Source organism: Elephantulus edwardii, unplaced genomic scaffold, assembly GCF_000299155.1.
Source record: "Elephantulus edwardii isolate Elephantulus edwardi_28Jun2011 unplaced genomic scaffold, EleEdw1.0 scaffold00240, whole genome shotgun sequence".
Taxonomy (NCBI): domain Eukaryota; kingdom Metazoa; phylum Chordata; class Mammalia; order Macroscelidea; family Macroscelididae; genus Elephantulus; species Elephantulus edwardii.
In genome coordinates, this window is record NW_006399990.1 from 404,065 (window position 1) to 412,705 (window position 8,641).

Below are 8,641 nucleotides of genomic sequence, written 5' to 3' on the forward strand. Positions count from 1 at the left end.
AGGACCTGAAGTGCTTGCTGCAGAAGATCAAGGATTACAGTTTTCATATGGATTGAAGCTCAACATCAAGAAGAGAAAGATTCTCACCACTGGGCAAATTGGCAGCACCATGATGGTTAGAGAAGAGATTGAGGTTTTTAAGTTACTGCTTGCTTGGCTCCACAATCAACACTCTTGGTATCAGCAGTGAGGAAATGAAAACATATATTGCATTAGGTAAGTCTGCTGTCAAGGAACTTACCAGAAAATTGAGAAGCACCGACATGGGTCTGGAGATCTGGAGACTAAGGTAGACCTGATCCAGGTCATAGTTTTCACAGTTACTCACTATGCATCAGAGAGCTGAACAATGATTAAGGATGACACAGACAGAAATGATGTCTTGGACTGTGGTGCTGAAGAAGAGTCTTGTATATACCATGGATGGCCAAGAAAACAAATATGTCTGTCTTGGAGAGGGAGAAACCAGGTTTCTCCTTGGAGGCTAGGATTTTGATTCTCTTACATATTTTAGGTATGTAGCCAGGAGGGACAAATTCTTGGAGAAGGACATCATGCTCAGAATGGTGGAGGGACAGCTCAGGAGAGGAAGACACCGGATGAAATAGATCAAATAGATTGATACAGTAATGGGACATATAAGGTAGGGGTGTTGGAATCAGTGAGACTGGCTCAGCAGAGGGCACATTTCAGAGCCGTTGTACATAGGATGGCTCTGAGTCACAGACAACTCAACAGCACATAACAACAACAACAATTAACTAATGTGTAAAAATCATCCTATTACCTTATAAATGCCTTGGAGTTGTAGTGCTAAATATAGAAGAGTACTAAATATAGCATGTTGTTGTTGTATTGTTATGTGCCATCGAGTTGCTTGAAACTCAATGCAACCCTATGTACAACAGCCCTAAACTCTGCTCTGTTCTGTACAAATATCACTGTCTCTAATCCACCCATCCTGATTACCCACATCACTAAATCAATCCACCTCATAGAGGGCCTTCCTCTCCTGTGCTGCCCCTCCACCCTCCCAAGCATGATGTCGCTTTCCAAGGACTGGTCCCACCTTAAAACATGTCCAAAGTATGTTTGACAAAACCTCAGAATCCTTGCCTCCAAGGAACCACCCGGTTTAACCCTCTCCAGGATGAATCTGTTTGTTTCCCTAGCAGTCCATGGTACCCTCAATACTCTTCTACAGCACCACAGCTCAAAGGCATCAATTCTCCTTCCATCCTCCCTAGTCACTGTCCAACTCTCTGATGCATAACAAGTGATAGCAAAGAACATGGCCTGTATCAGTCGCACCTTAGTCTCCAGAGAGACACCATTAGTCTTCACTACTTTGGAGAGGTCCCTAACAGCAGACTTTCCCATGGCAGCAGGACTTTTAATTTCCTGGCTACCGGTGCCAAAAGTGTTGACTGTGGAGCCAAGCAAACTAAAGCTGTGAACAATCTCAATCTCTTCACCATCCATCCTGATGTTGCCAATTGGTCCAGTGGTAAGAATTTTAGTCTTCTTGACATTGAGCCCCAATCTATATTGAAGGCTGCAGTCTTTGACCCTCTGTAGAAAGTGCTTCAGGTACTCCTCAGTTTCAGCAAGCAGGGTTGTGTTGTCTGCATGATGCAGATTGTTGATAGATCTTCCACTAATCCTGACCCCACATTTCTCCTCATACAGACCAGCCTCCTGGATAATCTGTTCTGCATACAGGCTGCAAAGTTATGGAGACAGGACACATCCCTGACAAAGACTGAAAAAAATAAAACCAGAAAAAAAACCACGCCCAACAAAAAGCAACAAACAAACAGATTATGTCTTGGAGAAAATCCAGCCCAGGGTACTCCTTGGAGGCAAAGACAGTGAAGCTTTGTCTCTCATATCTTGGACATGTTGCTAGTTGAAAGGGATATCATACTTGGAAAGGGTCAATGAGTGAGAAAAAGATTCTCAATGAGATGGATTGACACAGTTCATTTCAAGACAATAATGATTTTATACAGTATTTGTCTTTCTGGGACTGAGCAATTTCACTTAGAATAACTCTCTAGTGCCTCTCAAGTTAGGTAGTGATTTACGAAATCTTTGCTTCTGGTTGGTATGTAGTGTTCGATTATGAGAATTTACTGTAATTTCTCAATCTATTCCATTGTGTTTTGGACATTTAGGCTGCTTCAATATTCTTACAATGGTGAATAACACTGCTATGAATATTGATATACAAGCCTGCATTTCTCCATTTGTGCTTCAGTTCTCATTCTCTCTGGATATATTCCAAGCAGTGGAATAGCTGGATCATTGGGAATGTCTTAGTTCAACTTTCTGAGGAAATGCCAAACATCCTTCTAGAATGGCTGTACCATTTTACAATCCCATCAACAAAGTATAAGAGTTCCTACCTCTCCACATCCTTCCCAACATTTATTAGAGGTCTATTGTCTTTATTAATAACACAGAACATAGTATCAAGAAATCTCATTATTAATCCCATAGAAATAAATTTAAAATAAAACATAGGAAGTTTATTTTCTAGCATTATATAACATTTTTCTGCAGGGTCCAAAACCTGTTTTTCCATCCACAAACTTCCAGTGATTAGCAAAAGGCAAAGAAAGGAGACTTTTATTTCTGACTGAGTTAAGGTAACACATATTGGCATCTCAACAAGAATGCAGATTGAAAACTTGACTCTGAAACACTTGAGGACTTTTCGATTAAGCAATTTTCCACTCTCAAATCCATACATACCAAATTGTTATTGACTGCAGGGCAAAGCAGTCTAACCAATTTCACAGAATTACTTTTTGGTATATGGATTACAACCACAGAAACAACAGCAGATTGATTAAAGATACTGACTTTTAGAACAAAAGAAAAAAAGTAGCTAGTGTAGTACACTCTTGGGGAAAAAAAATCCAGAATATTTCTTTGAACATTTATATATTTTCAAATTTCATATTTGGTATTTCTTATTTAGTCTCTTCCATAGTTTTATGAGGATGCTAAAACTAGCTATGATTCCTCTTTATTATCATCAAACTACTCTTAGACAACTTGCCTCATTCATTCAAATGTTTAATGTAGGTGCTGGGTGGTTCTATTAACACAATTTAATGCTTTCCCATCATTCTTAGAAAAGTTATTCAAACATCTCTTTGGTCTATAAGGTCCTATAGACTCATCAAAATCTGTGTTATGCAGATGACACAACCTTGCTTGCGGAAACTGAGAAGGACCTGAGCTGTTTGTTGCAAAAGATCAAGGACTGCAGCCTTCAATATAGATTGAAGCCCAACATCAAGAAAACAAAGATTCTCACCACTGGGGCAATTGGTAACACCATGACATATGGTGAAGAGATTGAGATTGTTAACAATTTCAGCTTGCTTGGCTCTACAATAACACGCTTGGTACTAGAACACAGGAAATAAAAAGATGAACTGCATTGAGAAAGTCTGCTGTCAGGGACCTCTCCAGAGTACTGAAGAGCAGTAATGCCAGTCTAAAAACTAAGGTCCACCTGATTCAGGCCATAGTCTTCACAATTACTTGCTATGAATCACATCAGAAAGCTGGGCAATGCCTTTGAGTTTTGGTGCTTGAGAAGAGCATTCAATATACCATGGACTACTAGGAAAAACAAACAAGTTTGTCCTGGAGAGGGTGAAAGCAGGCAACTCCTTGGAGGCAAGGATTCTAAAGCTTTGTTTGACAGACTTTGGCCATGTTGCAAGAACGCACCAGTCCTTGGAAAAGGACATCTTACTTGGGGGTGTAAAGGGACAGAACAAGAAAGGAAGACCCTTGATGAGTTTGATTGATTAGTGACTGGGGGTGGGGTGGGGTGGTAGATGTGTCAGAGACAAGAAGGATGTCACAGGATAGAGCAGGGTTCAGAGCTATTGTACATAAGGTCTCTATGAGTAACAAGTCATTCAACAGCACATAATAACAAGTAGTCTGACATTAAGGTCACTTGAAATGACAAATGCTTATCTCTTACACAAAATATCAACAGTAATTTGAACTTCCCAAGTCTACTGTTCTCTAAGTATTATTTTGCATGCAAACTATTTAGCTTCGGAAGATTTTTCATGTCATTATGGGATCTTATCATCAACCCAGAAAGAGAGAAAAGAATGACTAGGCAATCATGTTTAATTTTTAATTGTTACAGCTATAAAGTTACTTAAGAATACATTATACTGCATGGAATGAGGTATACAAGAGAGCAAATGAACATTCAAAAGTGTCAATGTCTCTGCCTTATCATATATATAATCATATATGTCTATATACATATGTATCTCTCTCATGTATTTATATATATGTAGTTTTCTCTCATCTCTATTCTATAACTTTTAACATCTATTTTCTTTTCTTTCAATCTCAGCTGAGCATGATTATCTCAGAAAAAAAAGCAAATGAAAAACAACTAACTCTTTAAACAACTCTTCTCCTATTAATATCCATTTAGAATTGTTCTTCTAGAAAATTTTATAAATATACATCCTTAGTGTGACTGTTGCTAGTCGTTGAATATGTGAGATCAGAACCAACCTATATTTGGCCCTCCAGCAGGTTTTCAGAGATGATAAATTGTATAAAAGGAGATTTCCCATTCTCCCACAAAGCAGCTGTTGTAGTTGAACCAGGTCCCTTTGGCCAGTGAAACTTATTACCAATACATGACTATAGCTCCCTTGGCTCCAGAAGTCAGGAAATCAAAAGACAAACTGCACTGGGAAAGTCTGCTGTCAGGGACCTCTCCAGTGTATAGAATAGCAATGATGTCAACCCAGAGACTAAGGTGCTCCTGATCCAGGCCATAGTCTTCACTATTACTTGCTATACATCAAAGAGCAGGACAATGAGAAATATTACAGAAAAAGAAGCAATGTCTTTGAGTTTTGGTGCTATAGAAGATTGTTGAGAATACCAAAACTGCCAAGAAAACAAAGAGATCTTTCCTGGAGAGAGTAAGATCAAATTATTCTTTGGAGGCAACACTTTAGAAGCTCTGTCTCACATACCTTGGGCATGTTGCCAGGAAAGACTAATTTTTAAAGAAGGACATTGTACTTGGAAAGGTGGTGGGACAGGAGAGGGAAATCCTGAATGAGATGTATTGACACAGTAACCAGGGTAGTGGGGACAGATATGTTGGAGATAGTGAGACTGGCTCAGGATAGGGCAAAGTTCAGAGCTATTGTACACAGGGCCACTGCAATTTGTAGTCAACTTGATGGTACAGAAGAAGAAGAAAAAGAACAACAACAACAACTGTATGACTATTTGACTAAAACTTGGTTATCCTGCTTGTTAAGTGTCATCAAATAGACTAAAAGTCATAGTGACTCTATGAATGAAGAAGTGGCCACAGTATGAGGAATATTACTTCTGTTGCCAGATGGATTTTGACTGAAAGTGAGATTATTCAAAAGATAATTATTTGTATTTTATTCACTGTTGTTGTTCTGTGCCACTGAATCATCTGCTGCTCATACTGACGCTACGTGAAACAGCTCTGAAGCCTGCACTGTCCTGAGTCATTCTCACTGACTTCTACATACCTACCCCCTCACTGACTTCTACATACCTACCCCCAATGCCCCGGTTACTGTATCAATCTCTCTCATCCAGGGTATTCCTAGCAACATGTCCAAAGTATGTGAGGCAAAGCCTCACCATTCTTGCCTCCAAAGAGTACTCTGTCTGCACTCTCTCTAAGACATATCCATAGTGATGTTAGTTTGAGGACTAAGGTGCATCTGATTCAGGCCATGGCTTTTCCGATTACTAGCTATGCATATGAGACCTGGACAAACAATAAGGATGACAGAGAAAGAATTGACACCTTTGGACTGTGGTGGTGTGAGATCACTGAACAGACTTTGGATGGCCAAGAGAAAGGACAGGTATGTCTTGGAAAAAGTGTAACCAGAGTGTTTTTTGGAGGCAAGAGTGATGAGACTTTGCCTCACATACTTTAGACATGTGGCTAGGAGGTGCTATTGCTTGGAGGGAGACATATTATTGGGAAGGGAAGAAAGTAGACAAAGGAGAAGGAGACTCTCAACCAGGTGGATTGACAGGGTGATTGCTGCAATGGCTTTTGTGTGTCAGGAAGTGCGAGGATGGCACAGGACAGGACGGGGTTCAGATCTTTTGTTCCTAGGGTCACTATGAGTGGTGTTTGACTTGATGACACCTAACAACAAAACCACCACCAATGTTCATAACAGGGCTATTCATAATCAGAAGAACATGTCTGAGACGGTATTACCAATGCTTGTTCCCAATTTCTTGTCATAGACTAGTGAGTACAAGGGCTGCATCTGTTTGTTACAACATGTTGATTAATATTCCATCAATTCCTGAGGCTCTAGCTTTTGCCAATGCCTTCAGTGTACCTTGAAGTTGTTCCTTCATTATTCTTTGTTCACTTGATCATATACTAATTTCTGAAAATATTCTGTCAAAATGGCTATCCTAGTACAATAAAAATTACAAAATTCAATAAACATAACTGAGTCTTTCAATATTGTTTCTTCCTTAAACATTTTATTGTGCTCTGAGTTAAAGTTTACAGAGAAAACTTATCTTCCATTTAATTAATCATACAGATTTTACTTTATGGGAATAATTACAGTCCCCACACTTTAAGATGACTCTTCCTTTTTCCTCCACGTAATTCCTATTTTCATTCATCCTTCCTTTTGAGTTTTCTCTTTTTGAAAAAACACTACCCTTTTGCTTCTCTGTAACTCTATTCTGCATTACTGCTCTCTCTTCAACACATAGAAAAATACTTGACACATAATATAAATTCAGTGAGCATCTGTTAAATGAATAAAGAAATGGTGAGCCATTTGATGTTCAGAGATTATAGCTTATGACCAAGGCTCAATTAATTGTGGACAAAATAAAACTAATACATAGGCATTCTGATTCCAATTTTAATGATCTTTTCATTGCTCGTTACTAGGTTCAATTTGGAAATTGGTAGTTCCTTGGAATGAGGCTCCTGGAACTCTCTTATAGAGAGTCTTTACTGCCAGAAAGGAAAAAAAGAGACACACGTTTTTGCCAGCTGCTTTCACGGAGCCCACAGTTCTTTGGGCCTGGAGATCTTTTCGTGTATAAGTTAATTACAGTGCAACCTCTGTCAACTTAAAAAAGGAAAGGAAACTACTGCTAATGTCAGCCAGGAGAGCTTTGAAAGTTGGAAGCAAAAACACGTGTTCTCTTTGTGGCTTCTTCCTATTGTCCCTTCACATTTATTTTCAGACTCTGGGGACAGACAAGTCACGTTGTCTTATAATGAGTCACCTTTTCTAAAAACAGAACTTTATTTGCATGAACAATGGTTACTGGTCCATCTTGATAGTCAGGAAGCCTAAAATGCAGCATCAGTTGAGTTCTGGTCCTCAGGCTCACTGGAGATGAAGAAAAATTTCATTAGGAAAGTAAAATACTGTTTACTAAAATTATGTTATAAAGCTAAATTGAAATTGCTTAAAAGTATGAAGAAGAAGGAAAATTCACAAATATCACATTCAAGTTAAAGTTTGAAGAACAATCTGTAACTCTTATTGAGACAAGACCTGCACCTGGCATGGGTGGGACTGGACGCTGGCCACATCCCAAGATAAAGAAGTCTCTCCCTGGGCTGATAAGCAGTATCATGACAAATCGAGAAAATAATAAAATTGCCAATAAATTAATCTTACATGGGTCCACTGTCAACACCTTTGGTACCAGTAGTCAGGAGATAAAAGACATGGTGCATTGAGAAAGTCTCCTGTCAAGGACATCTCCAAAATATTAAGAAACAACTATGCCAGTTTAAAGACTAAGGTGCCGCTATTTCAGAACACTGCCTTTTCGAACACTTGCTATGCATCTAAGAGCCAGACAATGAATAAAGATTGCAGAAGAGAAAGTTAATGCCTTGAGTTGTGGTGTTAGAGGAGAGTACTGAGTATGCTATGGACTGCAAAAAGAACAAACAAATATGTCTTGGAGAAAGTGCAGCCAGCATGCTTCTCGGAAGCAAGGATGATGAATATTTGTCTCATAATTTTTGTGCATGTTGTAGTTATTGTTCTCATTTTTTATGTGTCATCAAGTTGATTATAATTCGTAGTGACCTTATCAACAATAGATTCAAACCCTGTCCTATCCTGTACCATCTTCATCATCTCTAAAATACTTGAAACCATTGCTTTAGTCACTGTATAAATCTGTCTCCTTGAGGGTCTTCTTCTCTTCTACTCCACTTCTGCAGGTATGATGTCCCTTTCTAAGGAATAGTCCCTCCTAAAAACTGACAACATCATGATAGAGAGGAGATTGATATTGTTAACAAACAAAATTGACAAATCATTTAGTAGCTATTTCCAGAAAACAATGGCGATGATATGGACTTTAAAATTAGACAGTATAAATTTTCAAAGACATCTGCAGTTTTTTTAAGACCTTGGGAAAAGTGTTTTAATAACTTTATTTTACTTTATAAGAAATTATATCAGAGACAATTTGTTTTAGAGTAAAATCTGAATTGTTTTATTTCCATAGCTTTCTCTACAATACCTTAGTCATACTGTGTTGGACACAACTTTAAAGTAAT

At 38.5% G+C, this 8,641-nt stretch overlaps 1 pseudogene; it reads left to right on the forward strand.

The window, feature by feature from the left end:
• LOC102858722 overlaps nucleotides 1-7,804 on the forward strand; it is a 154,783-nt pseudogene extending 146,979 nt beyond the window's left edge.
• The last annotated feature ends 837 nt before the right edge of the window (nucleotides 7,805-8,641 follow it).